We start from the raw sequence: 22,264 nt of genomic DNA on the forward strand, positions 1-22,264 counted from the left end.
TGTTTCCTCCATTGCTTGCACCCTGCCCTCAGACTCTTCGCCCCAGGCTCGATCCCCTTAGCCATGCCCAGGCGCCCGCTCATCCCCCGCTCCAGGCCCCCCCGATTCCCTCAAGACGCCCCCCACCGCCGCTGACCCGCCCCCGGGGATCATCCTCACCCCTTTCGCAGAGACCCTCCCGGTTCGGTCCTGGGGTCCCCCACAAGGCCGGGCGAAGGTCCCTCCCGCCCCGCTCCAGGTTCGGCCACAGACAAGGTCTGCAGCTCCGGGGACCTGCGGACTGGCGAGCCCCGCCCCCTTCCGGGCCCACGCCCTCTGACCCGCCCTAGGGGCGGGGACACGCGTGCGCAGTTCGCCCGCACGGCTTCCCGCTTCCGGCCCGGGGCTGCGGGTCGCTGTGGATCCGGGGCGGCCGGGCGGCAGCGGCGGCGGCGGCGAGCGGCCTGCGGGGGACCGGGCCGAGGTGAGGGCAGCGGGGCGGGCCCGAGGAGAGCGGAGCTCGGGAGGGAGGCCTCGGGCCCCGGGAAGGCGCCGTCGGGGCCCGGGGGCGGCCTCTGGCGCGGGACCCCCGGGGCTGCCTCAGCCTCGGGCCGGGCCCCCGTGGACCCCTCGGAGCCGGCGGGCGGGTCCTGCAGTTCGGGCAGCCCCTTCAGTGCGTTCGGGCTCTGACTGGTGACTGCAGGGGTGCAGGCGATGCCCGCCGGCCCCGTCCGAGCTCCAGCCCTTGCGCGGTGCAGCCTCCCCCCGCTCCGGAGAGGGAGGTCACCGGGCTCGAGGTTCAGGAGCGCCCGGGGCAGGACCGGGGATGTAGTGATAACGGTAAACAGTAACCAGCGCCGTGGTGCTTCGGGCACCAGAGGGGAGAACTCACTCCCCGGAGCGGACGCCGTCCGTGCTAGGGAGCTTTTGGGTAACAAAACTATACGAAGTGTGTGTGCTTTGGAGCTTTTTTACTCCAGTTCCTTGTGGAAGAATTTAGATGGTGCGGGGCAGCTTTCGCTACAGGGAGAAATCAGAGGCCCTTGGTCCTTGCATGGTTTGTGGTCGTTTACTTCCCCCTGTCTTTTTTACCTGTTGCTGTGTTGAGATGGAAGCCTTAGAAGAGATGGCTGGCGCGGAGTGTAAAGTTTTCTTTTAAGTTTTACGGTGGAAGTGAAGAACACAACTCCTCCCCCTTCGCCTCATTTGGGGAGAATGGAACTCCAGCCAAAAGCCTTAAAGGGCCTTTTTTCTTCTTGTTGGGTAGAGAGAGTTCAGGACAGCATGAACAGCCCCCATGGCCAAGGGCGATTTGGGGATGATTTTGCAGGTGTCTGGGTGAATGATTAATCCTAAAGCTGTGTGAAGAAGTGTCAGGAGCGCAGGCTTCAGTGTCAAATCAGATCTGGGTTCTGGTCCCCATTCCACCACATATTAGCCATGTAACCTTGCTAAGCCTCAGTCCCCCATCTTTCAAATGGGAATAAGGATTGATTAGAGATTCCATGAGGTAATATGTCTGAAGTGCATAGCAGAGTGCCCGGCATATAGTGAATGCTCAATAAATGCTATTTGTTCTCTGTGTATGTGCATGCCCCCAGACCTGTATTTTTAGGCCGACATTGCAAATAATAAAGAGTCTGGAAAACTTGAGCATCTCGGTTGTTGTTTGGACTGGGTCAGAGTGTGCACTTTATCAGTAGTTTGCTATCCTCTGGGTCAAGCCCTTTTGAGAAAAAGGTTGTTCTACAGCGAGTAAGAGCGTAATGCCAGAAGGCATCATAAATTCCGTTCTTGTAAACATAATTTGTTTTGGGTTTATACAGCTTATTTTATTTTTAAATGGCATGCATAGAGAAATGGAAAAAGCGGTTCTTTGATTCTTTTCTTTCTCTCTCTTTTTTTCCTAAATTGACTTGAGAATGCCCCCGCTTTGAAAGCTGAAGTGACACGTACATTGTTTCTGGCATAAGCTGTGCTGTAATTTTCATTCTTGTCACACAGTAGCAATTACCACCGGCTGCAGGGCCATTACCCTTGTTACCAGCCCCTGGGACTAGGGCTGTGGTCACCAGCTGTGCCTCCCTGGGTGTTTACCTACCACATGTTTAGCATATTTCTGATCCTTGTGTCAGGGTCTCCCTGGTTCTTCCTCATTCACCCTATGTCCTGTTTCCATTTCTTCAAATTCCCTCTAAGACCTCCGGAACCTTTTCATCTCGGCCCTCTTAAGTAATTTAAAACTTTACCGGAGTCCAAACAATTTGTTTCTTTGTTATTTATTAGTTGAGTTCTACTCCCCCCCCCCCCAAAGTGGTGGAGAGCTGCTGTGTTTTGAAAACCCTTTCTCCAGGTGCAGCTCCGGAGCTGCGTGTAGGAATTTTCTGGAGGAGGAATGTGACAGATGGGGGAGGGGGCGAACTGATGAAAACAATGTCCTCGGTGAAAGGGCCCCTGCTGCGGTGCTTAATTTTTGTTGTTAAAATTGCGCTTGAGTGTAAAATTCAGTTTGCTTCCTTCTCCCCTTTTGTTCTGAAATAGTTTTCAACTGAGTATAAAGTTGCATCTGGTTGTGTTCAAAGTAGCAAATACACAAGCTGATTTACATCCTATCTTGAAAAAAATGTTGTAAAGATTTAACTAAGTATACATTTAACACATCGTGGGTGGTTACATTTTAAACTCAGGTCACTCCTCTTTTTCCCTTAATATAGCATCTTTATTGAGCTATAATTCAGGTATCATAAAATTCACCCGTTTAAAGCATGCCATTCAGGGGATTTTTCACAGAGTTATGCAACTGTCACACTATCTAATTCAGAACATTTTATCATCTGGTTATTGTTGTGGGTGAGTTTCAGGAGGTGAGAAAAGCAAAAGAAAGAGGTGGTCTAAGCAGGTGCCCCGTGGCTCCATTGCAGCATGGGACAGAGGGAGGAAAGGACCACAATAAGTACTTGGTTGGAATCCATCGTGTTTCTGTGCACAAGGACATTTATGTACTGCTTATGGATCCCTCTGATTTGCTGAGATTACTTTGCAGAGCGAAATTGACTTGAGAAAGAATAATAAGTCAGGAAGCCATCACAGTACGGTGAATGTGCTCACCAGTCCCCTCACAAGACTGAAGTGGATAGTGACTGACCAGACCTAATGTAGAGTAGAAACCAGCATCTGTGAGCATAGGAAGCAGGAAGGGAGGCAGCTTTGTGGTGCTCATAATACCAGGATATGGTGATCAATGGCCCTTGTGATCTTTTGCAGTGTCCGCTTAGAGGCTCCTAATTAAAGAATTTAAAGAGAGATGGGAAGATGGAAAAACTGAGACCCTCCTATATACTGCTGGTGGGGCTGTAGGACGGGGCAGCCACTGGAAAAAACTGGAAAAACAGTCTGGCAGTTCCTCGAGAAGTTAAACACAGAGTTACCATATGATCTAGCAGTCCCACCCCTGGGTATATGCCCGAGAGGGATGAATATAGGTCTGCGCAGAAACTGGTACACAAATGTTCACAGGAGTGTTGTTCACAGTAGCCAAAAAGTGAAAACAACCCAAATGTCCCATTCAGATGAATGGAAAAATAAAATGTGATCCATCCATACAATAGCATTTAACAATGAAAAGGCATGGCATTCTGATAGATGTTACAACATAGATGAGCCTTGAAAACGTCGTGCTGAGTGAAAGAAGCCAGTCCCAAAAGGCTTTGTATCTTCTGATTTCATTTATGTGAAATATCCAGAACAGGCAAGTCCATAGAGACAAAAAATAAGTGGTTGCCTGGGGCTGGAAAGAGAGGAACGGGGAGCGACAGCCAAGGGGTGCAAGGTTGCTTTCAGGGGTGATGAAAATGTTCTAAAACTGTGGTGGTATGTGCACAACCCTGAACACACTAAAAGCCATCGAATCGTATGCCATAAAAGGGTCAGTTGTATAGTGTGTGAATTCCATCTCCATAAAGCTGTTGAGTAAGAGAGAGAGGCCGACAGAGACACAGGATGAGAACTAGAAGCGCAGTGGAAATGGTTATGGGCATGGGACAGAATTGCAAGAAGTGGTTTGGAACTAGGAAGCTAGAAATCCAAGGGGGAACGATAAGAAAACCCTGCAGAAACAGGGAGCCCCTCTCCAGCATAAATGGGTCAGATTACGGGCACTAAGAGATTCTTATTTTCCTAAAGCTGATTGTAGACAGGTTCCTGCCATGTAGGAGACGGACACCAAGTCCTGTGTGCTCTCCGTTGTGACAAGGGTCAAGGCAGAGATGTGGGGTCAGAATCTCCCTGTGGGCATAGCCCGGGCCCAGGCAGGAAAGCTCTCTTTCTCCTGAGGGGTGAGACTCAGCTGTTGACAGGGGTGTGAAAGTCAGAGGCAAGAAACGCGTGTTGCTGAGCAGGTAGCCAGGGAGCCCTGGGCTGGGCAGCTTATAGGCTGGCATGTTACTGCCGAGGACTTTATGGCCCTAGCCGTTAGTGGGCGGAGGCTAGCTTGGAAAAGGCAGAGGTTGGAGACAGGGAAGTTCTTTGAGAAATGAGCTGGGCCTAAACAGGGACAGTGTGGGAAGAGGTCAGACTTGCATCTGTGTAGAGGGAGGTGTGTCGGGGCTTCGATGGCAGTGTGGGAGAGAGTGGGCTGTCAGTGACCCGGTAGGCGACAGGCCTCGAGGTCATCGGCTAGTAGGACTCTCCCTTACGCAGCAGGGGCACCCTGAGCTGTTTAGGTGCTGTCATTATGACCGGTTTGGACCTCTCTCCAGTTTATCTTGCACTGGAGAGGGGGAGGCTGTGTTCCCTGCCCTCGAATCAGGGTCTCTTCCCCTCCCCGCCAAGCACATTCACCCCATCCCAAGGCTTCCAGGGTCTAAAAGCAGTAAAAGTAGCCCTTCATTGAGCATGGGTGGGGGACGCTGAGGTTGGAGCGCTCTGGGATGGAGTGTGGCGGGGCAGGAAAGCAGTCACTGCCTGCTAGCAGCTGAAGGTAGGAGGGAGAGAGGAGAGAACCAGGCAGCTGAAGTGATGCGGAACCCGTCAGAAGTGAAAATGAAGTGAATCTGACAGTAGAGCCCTGATCTGGTTAATGTGCTTATGTAACCAGAGGCGGCAGCCTTGGGAGTCTGACTCCTGTAAGCCCTTGCAGTTCTGGCGCTTTTCTGTCCATTCGCAGCAGGAATCAGCCACCCTTGTCCTCCCCACAGCACGAGATGCATGGAGAGTCGTGGCCTGGGAGCCTGGAGGGACATCTGGTCTCTCCTCTGTGATGGGATTTATAGCCCACCACCTCTCCCACCACACTGATGTGAAAATACTATAACCGGTGTGGTGGGCAGGACAACAGCCCCCAGAGATGCTCGCATCCTAACCCCCAAGAATTGCAAACATATGACCTTCTATGGCAAAAGGAACTTGGCAGGTGTGATTCAGGATCCGGAGATGGCAGGTGAGCCTGGATTATCCAGGTGAGCCCAGTGTCATCCAAAGGGTCCTCATGAGAGGGAGGCGGGAGGGTCCGGGTCCGAGGAGGAGGTGTGATGGTGGAAGCAGAGGTCAGAGGTTAGAAGGTGCTCAGCTGCTGGCTTAGAAGATGGAGGGAGGGGCGGGAAGCTGGAAATGGAGGGGAAACATATTCTCCCCTAGAGCCTCCTGGAGGTGGCAGCCCTCCCGACCCTGCTCAGCCTTCTGCCCTCCAGCGCCAGCTGAGAGGGACTGCGGTGTTGTTGTCAGCCACTGTTTGTGGTAATTTGTGACAGCAGCGGTGGGGAACTTGGGAATGCCCACACCCACTTGCCATCTCCAGTGCTTGAAAGCTCACATGCTCATTTGACTTGGGACCCACCCCGCCCCCCACCATCTCCAGCACTTCCTTCTCCTGTGGAAGTTTCTAGCACTCCCGGCTGGCCTCACTCAGGACTCTGTGTGCCTCCAGGCAGGCCACTCCTGTTGCCCCTTCTCTAGACACACGTACACACGTGAGCACCGTGAGCAGAAAGATGGTAGCAGGGAGCTCAGGCCTGCTTCTGTGGTATTAGACATGCTACTTCAAGACTCTGATCCTCCGTTTCCTGGCTCTAAAATTAGAAGTCTAAAGCATTCCTCATTTCATAGGGTTGTGATTGCTTGTAAAGGCCTCGGCAGTGTCTGGGTGTGTCTGTGTGTCCGTCCGTTCCTTCAACACCAGGCTCCTGCCGGGGACCAGAGACCAGGGTTGCCACAGTGAACACAACTTAGCTCTTTTTTTTTTTTTTTAAATCTGAAAAATATAATTTCATTAACAAAGTGGAGAATATACATACAAATCAATAAAAATAAATTGTTTAAAAATGAAGTGTCACCGCTGTGGGTTGCTCCAGAAGTCTGGGGATTAATTATAAGTCACATCTTGTAAATTAGTGCTTCTAAGTTTGTCATTAGCTCCACCCGGCTTATTAGCAGGAAGCTAAAACCTTCCTTTTGGTGTTTCTCACTCTTCTAGAATGTTCCAAAAGCCCCGCTCAAAGGGGAAGGCCCTCCAGTTTCCCTGCTGTCCACAGAGTCGGCCATCCTGCTGCTGCTTTTTAAAATGGGGATAATTTGGGGCGCCTGGGTGGCTCAGTCGTTAAGCGTCTGCCTTCGGCTCAGGTCATGATCCCAGGGTCCTGGGATCGAGCCCCGCATCGGGCTCCCTGCTCCGCGGGAAGCCTGCTTCTCCCTCTCCCACTCCCCCTGCTTGTGTTCCCTCTCTTGCTATATCTCTCTGTGTCAAATAAATAAAATCTTTAAAAAAATAAAATAAAATAAAATGGGGATAATTCACATGCCGTAAAATTCACCCATTTAAAGTGTACAATTCAGTGGTTTTTAATATATTTATATGTATTCCTCACCCCAAACATTCTCATCATCCCAGAAGGAAACCAAGTAGCCATGAGCAGCCACTCCCCATTTCCCATTCCCAAGCCTCTGGCAACCACAATTCTGCTTACCCCTAAAGGTGTTCCAAACTGGGGTAGCTTTCCATTGGTCTAGAAGGTTCACCTTGTAGATGGGCCCAAAGATAGGGGTTTCTGGGACTCTGCAGTGTGTTTGGTTTTGACCATGACCACGAAGAAAACCAACATTTTACAACGTGATCTTGTAAGCACATACACACATACACGATGGAATCCAAAGTTATAGCAAAGAATAAGAATACTCATCTTTATTATTCATGATAGACTCTGGCATTTTCTGTTCTATTTTACTTTGTGGAAAGCTGTTTTCCCCAACTCACGAAGGGGTCGTGGTGCTCAATGTCAGAACACTGCCTTGGGATCCCAGTGCACCATGCCTTAAGAAAAAAGTTTAGCAAAGGAGGGAGCATTTGGCAGTACAATTAATAGCTTTGACTTTTGATAACTGTACTAGTTTCTTAGGCCTGCTGTAACAAATCGCTACCACCCGAGTAGCTTAAAATAACAGAAATTTATTCTCTCACCATTCTGGAGGCTAAAAGTCCGAAATCGAGGTGTCTGGAAGGCTGCACTCCCTCCGAAGGCTCTAGGGAAGGATCCTGGAAGGCTGCCCTAGGCCTAGGCCGTGGGTCCTTGGCTTGTGGCTGCATTACTTCAGTCTCTGCCTCTGTATTCACTTGACCTTCGCCTCTCAGTGTTTGTCTCTGTGTCTGTGTATCTCTCTGTGCCCAAATCTCCCTCTTGGCCTTGTAAAGATGCCAGTCATTGGATCACCCTTAATCCAGGATGATGTCATCTTGAGATCCTTAAGTTAATTATATCTGCAAAGACCCTCTTTCCTAATGAGCCCATGTTCTGTGGACATGGATTTTGAGGGGACCGTATTCACCCAACCATAGGAGCCTTCTATTTTCTAATGACTCATAAATGAGAACAAGTTGACAAGCTATTAGTACTCACTTCTTAGATTCCTTACAACACATAGTAATTTTCACAATATCCTAAATTGAAATTAAGCATTGGACTTCAGCTCACTCTTGGGAACTCAGGAAGTGAAGAGAGGAAAGCGGAGGAAATCTTAAGAAGTAGTTTCTTGCTTGAAAACCTTCTAAATCGGATTCCTCTGTGAGTATCATTTGCCATACAGTATAAAGAAGTGCCTGATGCTACAATATGTTGAGTGTTTGCTTGTTTGCCTGTCCTTATATAATCTATTCTTTCCCCCCATGCATTCAAGACCACCTTCATCAAATATAAAAGTCTTATCAATTTAGAGAGGGAAAAATAGTTCCATCTGCTTGGCCCTGCACCTAGCTTACATAAGTACGCGAAATTGCTTTCTTCCTGACCTTGAGATGTGAAATATATTAAAATATATTCAAGCTCACACCTTTGCAGTACTAAAAGGAATACTAATGAAGGTCTTTGCAAGGTTTTGGAATTTTCCTAATAGAGGAGCTGGTTGCCGACTTACACTAATAGTTAGAGCTGGCGTTCTCAGTAGTGTGGGGATCTTGAGATGCTCGGAAAGCAACCTGGTTCCTGTTTGCTACCAGCATAGACTATTTCACGGCTCTGGAATTCAGTAATGACTTCACACAGTTAATCCACTTCACTGCTTCCTTTATTCCTTTCCCTTCCATGTGTCAGGGATTAAAAACGGGAGCTTCTCATGCAACATGAGCCCTCCTAGGTGCATTTTGGTTGTTGGAAACAGGCCCTCCCTTCCAGAACGAACCGAGTAGATAAGGTAGACCAGGAATCAGCAGACTTTTTCTGTAAAGAGCCCCATAGTAAATATTTTAGACTTCGCAGACCACACAGCCTCTGCTGCAGCGACTCCCCAAAGCAGCCCCAGACAACAGGGAAACAAGTGGGCATGGCTATGTTTATTTACAAAAAATAAACTTTATTTACAAAAACAGGTGGCTGGCCCTCAGGCTGGAGCTTACCCACTGCTGCAGAAGACTCGTGATTTTTACCATTCTGCGTCTAGGGCTGTGACTCCGATTTTGTAAATTTGGTGAGGGACACAGGTGAAGGGGACAGGGGATCCTCTCGGATGTACGTTTGCACTGGGAACTCCTTATGGAGGGTCTTTCTGAGCCTCAGCACCCCTGACACCATCTCAGTTGTCTTTTTTACAGAAATTCAGTGTCCTTGCGTAATTCCCCGGGCCACTGAAAGCAAACAGGTTTTTTCTGGCGTTATATGTGCATGTTTTTCTTCCTTGCCTTGCACCTTTAACAGAATGCTTTTTATCTGGTGAAAGAGAAACCCACTGGACGCCGTCAAGTGTTCGATTTCCTCTGCCCTTCTTATAGCCACCTCTGCTAACATTTGCCCTTTGCCTCAGGTCATGATTTTTGGGTCCTGAGATCGAGCTCCCTGTGTCAGACTCCTTGCTCAGTAGAGAGTCTGCATCTCCCTCTCCCTCTGCCCCTCCCCCCCATGCTCGCGCGCACGTGCTCTCTCTTTCTCTGTCTCAAATGAATAAATAAAATCTTAAAAATAGGGCCACCTGGGTGGCTCAGTTGGTTAAGCCTCTGCCTTCGGCTCAGGTCATGATCTCGGGGTCCTGGATCCAGTCCCGCATCAGGCTGTCTGCTCCGCAGGGAGTCTGATTCTCCCTCTCCCTCTGTCTACTGCTCTGCCTACTTGTGCTCTCTCTCTCTCTCTGTCAAATAAATAAATAAATCTTTAAATATATATAAAGGGGCGCCTAGGTGGCTCAGTCGGTTAAGCATCCAACTTTTGGTTTCAGCTCAGGTCATGGAGCCCGGAGTGGGGCTCCCAGCTCAGCAGCAAGTCTGCTTCTCCCTCTCCTTTTGCCCCTTCCCTCAGCTCACGTGTTCTCCCTGTGTCTCTCTCTGGAATAAATAAATAAAGTTTAAAGATATATAATAATAATAATAAAGCCATTTGGGGTTTTCTGGAAGATTTCAGATGTGTAGTAGCAACACCTGAATTAGTCTTTTCAAATTCATTTGTTTTCCTTAAAATGTTTTTCAGCTGCGTCATTTTGATTTCTGTACAGTCTGTTGAATTATTGTAATTGTTTAAAACACCAACAAGGAAAGCAGGGCTACCCTTCCTGGTGAGGCCCCGGAGAGTGGGTGGCATTGTTTTGCTGGGGCCCCTACAGTTCAGCATCTGGCCTTGTACCCAGGTCACAAGAAATACTTACTCACATGGCATGTGCTTTTCAGGTCTGAGCTGCGCATGCATGATGCTGAAGCTGCTTCCCTCCTGACACAGAAATAACATGAACTTGAGCAAAGAGGAGCAGGTGATCGCCAGGACAGGCCTGGGCAGTGCAGGGCACCCGACCCCATCCTTAGCTCCGCACGTGCTCTCTCAGATCTGTAAATAATGAAGTGGAACCCCAAGTGTCCCTTTTTTAGCAGTCCCCTTCCAGCCCTGAGGTCACAACTCTGTCCCTCTGACCAGGTTCGCCCCTCATCGACCCCAAGTTGAAAGGTCATTTCCACTGGTGTCAATGTCATCCTTTAGGAGTGATAGTTACTAGTCCTGTCTGGGTAAAATGTTCCTGAGCCACCTGCACTTGGCTGGCCCCTGTGAACTGGTTAAACTTGTTCATCAGAATGAGTGGAAACACACCCACTAGAGTGGGTTTTTGTTCCCGTATTTTCATTAACCATCCTCACGAATTGCTAAGGGCGCTTTGAGGAGAGGGCACTAAAAGGCAGCAGCAGGGCCCTTCCAGACCATTTGGGGAGCCCTGCAGAGTTCCCCGGGGTCCTGGAGCCAGTCTCTTGATGAGGCTAGTAGATCCTGTCAAGCCGAGAGGGGCCGGGAGTGAACCGGGAGTGAACGCAGACAGAAGGTCTTTGAAGTGGTGCTTTGTGTTTATCTTTTGTCTTGGGGAATGCCAGGTTCCCAGGAGAAAATCTAAATCCACGAGGGTTGAGTGGCAGCCCCTCTGACATTCAGGTCCCCGGTAGCACTAGTTGTACCTTTCAAAAAACAAACTGAAAACACGTTAACCATTTTTTCAGTGTCTAGTTCAGCAGCGTAAATATACTCACATTGTTGTGGTTACCATCCCCACCGTCCGTCTCCAGAATGGGTTCATCTTCCCCAAACAGAGACCCTGTCCCCATGAAACACTGACTCCCCTCCCCCTCCTCCAGCCCCTGGCACCTGCCATCTACTTCCTGTCTCTCTGGATGGGGCTCCTCTAGGGACCTCACCGAAGTAGAATCAGACAGTATTTGTCCTTTTGCGTCTGGCTTCTTTCACTGAGCACAGTGTCCTCAAGGTTCATCCGTGTTGGAGCGGGTTTCAGAATGGCCTTCCTTTTTAAGGCTGAATAATAGTCCATTGTGTGGATGGACCACATTGTGTTTATCCATTTCTCTGTTGATAGACACTTGGGTTGTTTGCACCCTGTGGCCATCGTGAATAATAATGCTGTGAACATGGGTGTACAAGGATCTGAGTCTCTGCTTTTATTTTTTATTTATTTATTTTAAGATTTTATTCATTTATTTGACAGGGAGACACAGCCAGAGAGGGAACACAAGCAGGGGGAGTGGGAGAGGGAGAAGCAGGCTCACCGCCGAGCAGGGAGCCCGAAGTGGGGCTCAATCCCAGGACCCTGGGATCATGACCTGAGCCGAAGGCAGACGCTTAACGACTGAGCCACCCAGGCGCCCCTGAGTCTCTGCTTTTAATTCTTTTCGAGTCTACACCCAGAAGTGGGGTTGCTGACGCTTATAATTCTGTCCAACTTTTTGAGGAACTGCCAAACCTGTCCACAGCAGCCACACCATTTTACCTTCCTGCCAGCAATACATAAGGGTCCCAGTTTCTCTACATCCTCATCAACACTGGTTATTTCCCATTTTTAAAAATGATACCATCCCAGTGGGTGTGAAGTGGCTTCTCATTGTGGTTCCAAGTTGCATTTCCCTGATGATGAGTGCTGCTGAGCATCTTCTCCTGTGACCGTTGACCGCCTCTGTATCTTCTTTGGAGCGAGGTCTATTCAAGTCCTTTGCACTGGGTTGTTTGTTTTCTTTAAGGGTTCTCTATACTGGTTGCATCTGACACCATAGGGTATCGCAAGAACTGAAAAGCAAGTATCGCAAACCTACAGCCTTTGACAGAGGTGGTGGTGGTGGTCCCAGGCCTGGGCAGGAAGCAGAATTGGCGTGGTGTGGCCTCCCAACCACAGACCAGCCGACTCCTGCCACTGAAGAGTGAGTGTTTAAAGAGGCCACAGTCATGAGCCCAAGAGCAGTGTGAATCATTAGGAAGAAATCATGACCCATCGACCTCGTTTCCTCTTCTAGTGGCAATGATCCAGCCCAGTAGACCAGGGAAATGAGGTGGAACGTGTGGAAGTGGGAGGCATCTAATCGAGTCCCCCACGACATTCTTGGGGCAGGATGAGAAGTGCACAGAGGTGTTATGATAATTCTGAGCTAATCATCCTTTAGCCAGGCTCATAACTAGTTGGCTGGAAGTTTCTGAAGGGTGTTAATTAGGGTCCCAGGGTCACCTGAGGGGGAGACCGCCCTTGGGTTCCGTCCTCTGCTCTGTCCTGACTGGCTGTTTGCTCTGTAATCTAGAAAGATAAAAGATGTGGAAAGTTTAATTATCAAAGCTGGGGATCACAGCTGGAGGGGCAGCCTTCATCCCAGTGCCCTGGAGTCAGGGCCCAGAAATCTCAGCGACTGAAACAACCGGCTGAAGCCAGCGAGATACCATGAGTGTGAAGAGTATTTCAGTCTCTGTGCCTGCCTCTAAGTCATCACTTCCCAGCCTCGGTGCTGTGGACCTTGGGGGCCAGGGAGTTCTCTGTGGTGGGGCCCTCCTGTGCTCGTGGGACGTTGAGCAGCCTCCCTGGGGGTGACCCCACTCAATGCCAGGAGTACCCCCGCCATCGTTACAGTCCAAAATATTTCCAGACAATGCCAAATATTCCCCGGGACACAGAACCCCCCCTCCCCCCCAGTTGGGAACCGCCGATCTAAATAAGCAACTGGAAACACAGGATGGGGAATTAGGACTGAATGACTAGAGGAGCAGCTCAGAGATTCCAGTTCAGAAAAATACTAGTTTGAGCCAATGTTTGTGATACAGCCGTCCTACCTCTTCTCCCCACACCCACCCCCAGAGAAACTGCTATAACTAAATGAGGTTGTTCTGGTACCAAGAAAACTTGCAACAAAGCCAGGACCCTAAGGATAGTTAATTCCATGTCTCATCCGGTTCAATCCCAGGAGCTCTAGCCCTGGAATCTCGCCCACTCCTGGCCTTCTGGTCTTATGCAGGTTCCCCTCTCTTGTTCACACCTCTCTCCTGAGCGCCATATTCCAGCGTCAGCTGCCACCTACCATCACCTGGCGTCCTCAGGGGCAGCTTGGGTGACTCCACGCGGAAGTCAAACTCACCACCTCTCCCCGCACCCAGCTCCTGGCTCTGCCTTTCCCAGGTCTCCTGTGTCCGGTTCCCGACACCCTCCTTGCCCGTCCACCTGCATCCCCTTGCAGGTTCTACCCCGCCACAGCCTCTGCTTCCAGAGGCAAATGTGATCAAAGAGCCCGTGCATAAACTTTCTCGATGGCTTCAGTTTCAAGGATAAAGTAGAAACTCCAAGGATCCCAAAGACCCGCAACAGAACCTTCACACACAAGGTGTTCCCTCCATGCTGTCCTTCTGCCACCTTCATTTCTCCTCATTTCTCCCGTCACCTACCCCAGACCCGGTCTCCCTCTGCCCCTTCCTTCAGCAAATATTTATGGAGCATCCACTCCGCCCCAGGCCTTGTGCCAACAATGAATGACAAACAGAGATCCCCACGTGTGTGGAGTGTCCTCTCTAAGGACACAAATAGAGTTTACTCTTTATTTGTGGATTCCGTATTTACGAATTCACCCACTGGCGACAATTTATCTGTTACCCCCAAATCAATACTTCCTGTGCTTTCTTGGTCATTTGACAACACGCAGAGTGGCAAAACATTGGAGTTGCCCTAAGCACCTATCCTCACCTTTGTTTGCCTTTGTTTGAGCTCGTTCGGTAAACAAGTGTCCTTTTACGGTGTATTTAGTGCCACGTTTTGTGCATTGTTGTGCTTTTTGTTGGCGATTTTGCTGTTGAAAATGGCCCCCAAGCACTGGGCCAAAGTGCTGTCTAGTGTCCCTCGGCCCAAGAAGGCTGTGATGAGCCTTGCGGAGAAAATACATGTATGAGACAAACTTCTTTCAGACGGGGGTTAGAGAGCTGTTGGGAGTTAGAGAGCTGTTGGCTGTGTTCCGCGTTTATGATGCAACAATGTAGATTAAATAAGGTCTCTTCCAACCAACACAGGGAACACAAGGTCAGGTATTGATGGGCTGACGAAAATAAGACCAGAGTCTCGTGGAACCTGAATCCTCTAGAAGCAGGGGCTCAGCGTTTACTAATTCAGTGTTGACAGAGCCTTTCTAGACCTAACTGTCCCAAATCCTGAGCGCCCACTATCTGTAGCGGGAGAGATGGCCAGAGACATGGAGAGGAAGTGGAGACCGTGGGGTGTGGGTTCATAGTTCTTTTGCGTTTCCCTAAAACTTGTTGTAGGGGTCTTTCCCAGCTCTAGTGATTGAGAGACCTCCCAGACTGAGCTTCCTGGCGCACCTTTCCCTTCACTTCTGCGCTAAGGGTGTGTCTTCTCTCCAACCCACGTTTGTCCCTGTCTGTCATCCCCCCCTCAGTGCAACTTCACTGCAGCCCATGGAGCCCCAGCCCCAGTAAAGGAAACGAACCGTCACCAGCCTGTCTTGGGAGCATACCCTTGCCCTTAACCAGAGCGTGCCTTTGGCCTCGGACTGCCATCCCCCAGGCTTCTCCGATCCACCCTATTCCAAAGCTCTTTTCATTAGACTCATCATTCCATGGAGCGCTCGTCCGTAGGCTCTGGACCAGTCAGGTGGAGGATAGGTTCGAGTAGGGTGTGAACGAGTCACATGGGAAGTCTGAACAGGGCCCTTTCATCTGGGTACAGGCTTTTCAGCCTCCAGCCTGCCCAGGTGGTAGTCTGCAGAAAGACTGAGCCCAGCCCCGGGCCCCAGCTGCAGCCTGTGTGCGCTTAGAGGTGATCAACGGACTGAAAAAGGCCAGCAATTATTTATTTATTTTTATTCATGAGAGACAGAGCGAGAGAGAAAGGCAGAGGGAGAAGCAGGCTCCCAAGGAGCAGGGAGCCCGATGCGGAACTCGATCCCAGGACCCTGAGATCATGACCTGAGCCGAAGGCAGACGCTTAACCATCTGAGCCACCCAGGCGCCCCTATTTTTATTTTTTTTTTAAAGATTTTATTTATTTGACAGAGAGAGCGGGAGAGCACAAGCAGGGGGAGAAGTAGAAAGAGAGGGAGAAGCAGGCTTCCCGCTGAGCAAGGAGCCCGATGCGGGGCTCGATCCCAGGACCCTGGGATCATGACCTGAGCCGAAGGCAGATGTTTAACCATCTGAGCCACCCAGGCGCCCTAGCAGCAATTATTTTTTAAAGTTATAAGCCTTAACTACTTCGTTTAACTTAAAGTAGATAAGTGTACTTGTATTTGTCAATCTTTTGGTATCCAATGGCTTTTCCTTTGAAATTGGAAATCCCTGTCATCTTTCTTGCTTTAGACCAGACCTATAAGAGGGGCGCCTGGCTGGCTCAGTTGATAGAGCACGCGACTCCTAGGTTCAGGCCTCATGTTGGGTGTAGAGATTGCTTGAAAATAAAGTCCTTTTAAAATAAACAAGCCAGATCTGTGGTATACTCTGCACTCTAATTTCCATTTAACGAAAATTTCAAGAAAACCGGAAGCCTTCTGAATGCTGAACACTTCTAGATTTATGTGATGGGTTTCCCCTAATTTGTTAGATCACCTTCTTCTAATCAGATGGTATTTTGGTCTGCTTGTTTTTAAGTGACTTGCTTGTAAGTATTAGAAACACTAACTCTTTTGCAGTAGTGGTTCAAGAGTTTAAGTAGCATTTCGTTATTAAGGAATGTGTCTGTAACACCGAGTATTGCTGCTCTGGAATTGACCAGAAGTGGCTGTAGTTCAGCAAATGTTTGCAGGCAGACGGCCTCAGAGCATCTTGTCGGCCTCGTTTGCCTCATCCTGAGTTGTGCACCTTGATAGAGAAGAGGGTTCAGTTACCGGCGTGGACCTGTTAAATGCAAGTTGCCTAAGAATGTACCCGTTCAGGGCACCTGCGTGGCTCAGTTAGTTAAGCGTCTGATTCTTTTTTTCTTTTTTTTTTTTAAGATTTTATTTATTTGAGAAAGAAAGAGCACGAGTCAGGGGGCGGGGAGAAGCAGACTCCTCTGTTGAACAGGGAGCCTGACTCAGGGCTCGATCCCAGGACACTAGGATCATGACCTGAGCCAAAGGCAGGCGCTTAACAGACTGAGCCACCCAGGCGCCCCAAGCGTCTGACTCTCGATTTCAGCTCAGGCCATGATCTCAGGGTCATGGGACAAGCCCCACATCTGGCTCCGTGCTCAGCGGGGAGTCTGCTTAAGATTCTCTCCCTCTCTGTCTGCCCCTCCCCCATCTCTAAAATAAATAAATAAAATCTTTTAAAAAAGGATTGTATCTGTTAACCCAGGATGAAGAGCAGACAGCTCATAGCAAAACCCTGTTTTTACTAAATATCATTCTTCAGAATCACTGTCTTAAACTACTCTCATCTTATTTCCCTTGAATGTTCCGGCTATTTCTACACATGGATTGGCTCCACGTAGATATTCCCAGGTTCCACTGTTATCCTGTATTTTCAGCTGTACTAGCATCCTGGGGGTATTTTGGCCTGACGGTGTCCACAGCGAGAGCTCCCATGTTCCTCTTGCCCCTGCTCCCTCTCTCTCGCTTCTTCCAGTCCCACCCCCTGAGGGTACCACCCAGTGGCCCAAACCAGATGTCTCAGTCTTCCCACTTTCCTGCAGCCACCCTACCCTCCCTGCCTGCATTAAGGACATCGTCACTGGCGTGCAGACCACTGAACTGGTTCCCTCCATCATTCCTCTGCCTTCTTTACTTCTCACCCCTGCCATCACCATTCCCTCTAGGAACGTGGGTCTCATCCTGTGTGTCCTTCACTTGAAATCCCCGTGATTCCCCATCAGGAAGTCAAAGTGCCCAAGAATGGCACATGAAACACCACACATTCCCAGCCCAGTCTGCCTTTTGATCCTCATCTCTGGCCACACTCTCCCCCCCCACCCCGACTCCCATGCCCCCTGCCTGCCCACCGCGCATGGACCCCCACCACCCTCCCCTGGAATAGCCTTTCCCCTTCCTCCTTTTCTCCTAACCACCTCCTGCTCATCCTTCAAGACCCAGTGCAGGTGACCCCATAACCTTCCTCCTCCCCTCCACCAGGAAGAATGACTCATCTTCCTCCCTGGGACACTCCCAGCTCCCAATACTAGAAATCCCATAATTAGGGGCGCCTGGGTGGCTCAGTCGTTAGGCGTCTGCCTTCGGCTCAGGTCATGATCCTGGGGTCCTGGGATCGAGCCCCGCATCGGGCTCCCTGCTCCGCGGGAAGCCTGCTTCTCCCTCTCCCACTCCCCCTGCTTGTGTTCCCTCTCTCGCTGTGTCTCTCTCTGTCAAATAAATAAATAAAATCTTAAAAAAAAAAATAGAAATCCCATAATTATTTGCTAATGTGTCACCTTCTTGATCATCTGGATTCCTCAGGCCTGGGGATCTGCCTTACTCAGACACCATTATTCCCACAGAAAGAGGTATTTTATGTTTTCTAAACTAATCCACAAACTTTTTATCAGTATTATTTTGGGGGAAACCTAACTCTTTTAGAAGCTGTGACTGCCTAGACAGTGCAGGGCTCCATGAGAGGAGCTAAGCCCCAGTTTCCCCACTTCCCAGTGTTCTAAGGTCTCGTGTATTCTGGTATTGAGCCCCGTCCCACAGTCTAGTCTATGTTCAGGAAAAAGTTGCCAGTCTTTTTTTAGTGAGGTCCTTGGATATCAGGGGCAGGCATGAGGAAGGCACCAGTTGGCCCCTTGCCCTATTCCTACACCTGGGTGTAGATTTATTTCCTCCCCGAATCTTCCCCAGAGCCCTGTGAGGTAGGCACCATGTACTGTTCTGCATAGATGACCAAACAGTCTTGGGTGACTAAGTAACTAGCCAAGAACACAGCGATAGCACCAGCAGGTGACAGTCAAGATTCAGACCCCCACTCTTCCTGACCCCAGAACCTACGTATCAGAAGAGAACAGTCATGTACCAGAATGTCCCTAATTCTGCACCCCCACACTTGGGGGAAGAGACTGAAGTCGTGGAGCTTCTATAACCTACCAGAAACGTTGGGTTCTGCAAAACCCAGCGCAGTGCTGATTTGGGGTGGCATCAGAAATGGCCACCATCTCCTTTGAGCTTTTTCTCAAACTTGTATTTTGAAAAAATTTTAGATTTATGGAAGAGTTCTAAAGAGATTATGCAGAGAGTTCCTACAAATAGGCCCTGCACCCAGCTTCCTCCTCATGCTAACCTTTTAGTGTTTAATTATCAAAGTCATACCAGCATCGCAGAAAATTTGGAAACTCGAGAAATGAGGGGAAACACCATGATCCCACCCAGCTACAGTGAGTCTTCCTTCTGTCGTGTCACCTTCCAGGATTTTCTGTCTATCCATATTGTCCTGCACGGGTGTCCTGGGTGGTGCAGTCCTTTGGAAAAGCAGTTTGGTGATGACCAGTCTAACATCATAAAACATATCTAACCTTTGCCTCTGGAACGCTGTCTCTTTGAGACTCGGGTCTGAAATTGGAATGAGTCGAATGTCTAACAACAGAGAAGTAATTCAGAGAAGTAATTAAAGTGGAACTTGGAAAAACAGAGCAATGCAAGAACGGGAAACATGTATATGTCCGCCGTAGTTAATGAACGTGAACACCTGGGGCGCCCAGGTGACTCAGTGGCTTAAGCGTCTGCCTTCAAGTCATGGGTCCTAGGGTCATGCCCCAGGTCAGGCTCCCTGCTCAGCGGGGAGTCTGCTTCTCCCTCTCCCTCTGCGCCGCCCCCCACTCATGCTCGCGTGCACGCAATCGCGCACTCTCTCTCAAATAAATAAAACCTTTAAACAAAAAAATGAACCCATGCAGATACAGATCGGGGAACAGAGAGAGACCCCTGTGAATGACAGAGAATATGGATTAGTTTCAGTTTTAATTTTTCCTTTTTTTTTTTTTTTACATTGAAGTTCACTCTTGTTCTGTTCATTAAGAGGGATCACGTCCAGGTGGCACTGATGTAGGCGACATTTTCTCACGTGTCCTTGTCAGTGTTTGATGAGGACTGCTTCTCATCAGCCAGGACGAATCTCTGCAGGTGAAGATTGGTGCCACATTCTGTACTTACGGACTATAACGTGCAGCTGGCTGGGTTTGCACCCAAGAATGTTCTCCTTTGTTCCCTTTCTTTTCTTCCCCTAAGATGACTCACTGTAGCCATTTGCCTTCATTAGCTCTTATCTTTATTAACCAGAACAACATAGAGAAATGCCATCTTGGTATTAGACATGACTTTGGAGAAATGTCTTATTTATCAATAAACAAGCTGGCACACCCCCTGCCCCCAGAAAAAAAGCCCTTTGAAGTTCAGGTTTACTAAGAATGATTTACCCCCAGGCAATATAACAGGTTCTTACTGGACATCTGGTTGTCTGGGTACTAAGACCTAGCCTGCCTGTCCCATCTCAGCCTCGTTTTCCCTCTTGTGCAAAATCAGAGTGATGTTTCTCTACACCTGTCTCAGAAGTGATGCTAGGGGTGCCTGGGTGGCTCAGTCGGTTAAGCAACTGCCTTCAGCTCAGGTCGTGATCCCGGGTCCTGGGATCGAGCCCCGCATCAGGCTCCCTGCTCCGCGGGGAGCCTGCTTCTCCCTCTCCCACTCCCCCTGCTTGTGTTCCCTCTCGCTGTGTCTCTGTCAAATAAATAAATAAAATCTTAAAAAAAAAAAAAAAGGAAGTGATGCTAGGCTGCTTGAGGGAGCGCTAGAGCAACATGGACCACTTCTGCCAGGATTAAGGTCTTACATCAGTATTTCCGGGAAGCAACACGCATGTGTTGTACCACAAAGCGTCCCTGAGTCTTAGACATTCCAGAAGGAGAAGCAGCTCCAAATGGTTTTCGTGGAGACTCGTGGTTTCTCAACCACGAGTCTCAAAAAATAAATTAAAAAATCTTTAAAAAAAAAAAAAAAAGATTTTTACTTATTTGACAGAGAGAGACACAGCGAGAGAGGGAACACAAGCAGGGGGAGTGGGAGAGGGAGAAGCAGGCCTCCCGTGGAGCAGGGAGCCCGATGTGGGGCTCGATCCCAGGATCCCGGGATCATGACCTGAGCCACCCGGGCACCCCAGCAGGTTGCCTTTAAAGTGAACTAGTAGGCCTCACCTTTGGGTGCCATCCCCATCCCTCTCCCCACTCCACCCAGTGCCCTCCCCACCTGGCGGACACAAGGTCTGTGGACCCGTGCTGGGAGCAGGCTGGCCGAGCACGTAGATCAAAGCAGTGTTGACATCCAGAGATGAGTGACACCTGACCCTTGCCCTCCAGGAGGTCAGGGTTCGATGAGGCATGAGGCAGTGTAATAAACGCCATAACCAGTAGGGTGCACAGAGGTAAAGGGCACAGAAAGGCCTAGGATGTGGGGGTGCGAAAGGGGGAGGGCAACCCAGGGGGACTCTGGCCAGGCCCCAAAGCTCGCCAGGCGGAGGGGTGCCTGGGCCAAAGCACCCAGGGCTGCACGTCAGCATGGTTGGGGTGCAGGGTACAAATGCTGTGTGACCAGGCCGGGGAGTCCGAGCCAAAGCCGTGGGGATGCTAACAGGTATGTGGTGAGACCCTCGGGCAGCAGGGTGGGTGGGGAGGGGAGGGGCCGGGCGGCCCCCCAAGGAGGTGGCAGCTTGGGCTAACTGATCAGGGAACAGGCCCATGCCCCGTGAAGTAGACAGAAAACGGGGCCAGTGACCCATTGGCCCTGAGGGTGCAGGAGAAGTGGGTACCACCCACTCAGGAGCTGGCCCAGGGAGGCAAGGTCCTATGAAGATGAAGGAGGTTCCAGGAGAGCATGTGGAGGGGCCTCAGTGAGAAGGGAGGGAATTATACAGAGAGGGGAGGGCACCTCTCCTGGGAAGTGAGCCCCCCAGCCTAGTTCCCTGGTGCAGGGAGGGCCTTGTGTTCCCAAGGCACCAGGAGTGCTCAGAAGAAATCTGTCAGTGCATGCTCAAGGATCTGAGAATCCGCACCCTCCACCACACTTGCAGAGTGCAACCCAGCGTGCTCTCCAGGAAGCTGGAGATACAGGGCTTGACCAGTCACTGGCCTGCTCTCAGGAAGCTTGCAGCTGGAGGGGAACACTGACAGTCTGCACTGTGGTGGGGGCAGTTGGACTGAGGAGACTTAGGGCAGGGGACCCAGCTACTAATATGGATTTATCCCAAGAAAGTATCTAACACAGATGAAGTATTTCATGCATCTGTCTGCTGGAGTTTTGTTTTTGTTTTAATTTAAATTCAGGTTAGTTGACATACAGTGTAGTATTAGTTTCAGGAGTAGAATTAAGTGATTCACCAGTTGCATGTAACACCCAGTGCTCATTACAGTAAGTGCCCTCCTTAATGCCCATCACCCAGTTACCCCATCCCCCCACCCCCTCCCCTCCAGCAACCCTCAGTGTTTCCTAGAGTTAAGAGTCTCTCATAGTTTGCCTCTCTGTTTTTATCTTATTTTGTTTTTCCTTCCCTTCCCCTATGTTCATCCGTTTTGTTTCTTAAATTCCACATATGAGTGAGATCATTTGGTATCTGTCTTTCTCTGACTGACTTATTTTGCAAAGCGTAATACCCTCTAGTTCCATTGGTTTAATTTAATTTTTTTTTTTTTTTTTTTTATTCATGAGAGAGAGAGAGAGAGAGAGAGGCAGAGGGAGAAACAGGCTCCCAAGGAGCAGAGAGCCCGATGCGGGACTCGATCCCAGGACCCTGGGATCATGACCTGAGCTGAAGGCAGACGCTTAACCATCTGAGCCACCCAGGCGCCCTCCATTGGTTTTATTATAACCACGGGAAGCATCCCGGGAACATGCCGTTGGAGGAATATTCCTGTTTAATCAGCAGTTTCACAGCCATTGCAAAAGATTTCTGCAGGAAAGAAAGTGTAAAAGTTTCCTGAAATACATTTTACAGTGCGGTAGAATGTTTGTGACAAAATCTTAAGCAGAAAGGCAAGATGCAAAATTTGTATATTCAGTGGGGGCTTACCCACGCGTTAGGTCGAACCGTGTGGATTTTCGTAGGTTGTAAGTGGTTGATTATTA

At 49.6% G+C, this 22,264-nt stretch overlaps 1 protein-coding gene across 4 annotated transcripts in view; it reads left to right on the forward strand.

Annotated features, from left to right (window-relative positions):
• The first annotated feature begins 322 nt into the window (after positions 1–322).
• Positions 323–22,264, forward strand: part of LOC123834117 (rho guanine nucleotide exchange factor 18-like) — a 53,126-nt gene continuing 31,184 nt past the window's right edge. For 2 of the 4 annotated variants that reach the window (XM_064571759.1, XM_064571762.1), the window contains exon 1: positions 323–463. The gene's annotated coding sequence lies outside the window, so the exon portion shown is untranslated. The remainder of the gene's footprint in view (positions 464–22,264) is intronic. The other 2 variants (XM_045863078.3, XM_064571757.1) reach the window with 1 other exon arrangement.

Source organism: Mirounga angustirostris, unplaced genomic scaffold, assembly GCF_029215605.1.
Source record: "Mirounga angustirostris isolate CCGP_5_RB_7025 unplaced genomic scaffold, mMirAng1.0.hap1 SCAF_1, whole genome shotgun sequence".
In the NCBI taxonomy this organism is placed as follows: domain Eukaryota; kingdom Metazoa; phylum Chordata; class Mammalia; order Carnivora; family Phocidae; genus Mirounga; species Mirounga angustirostris.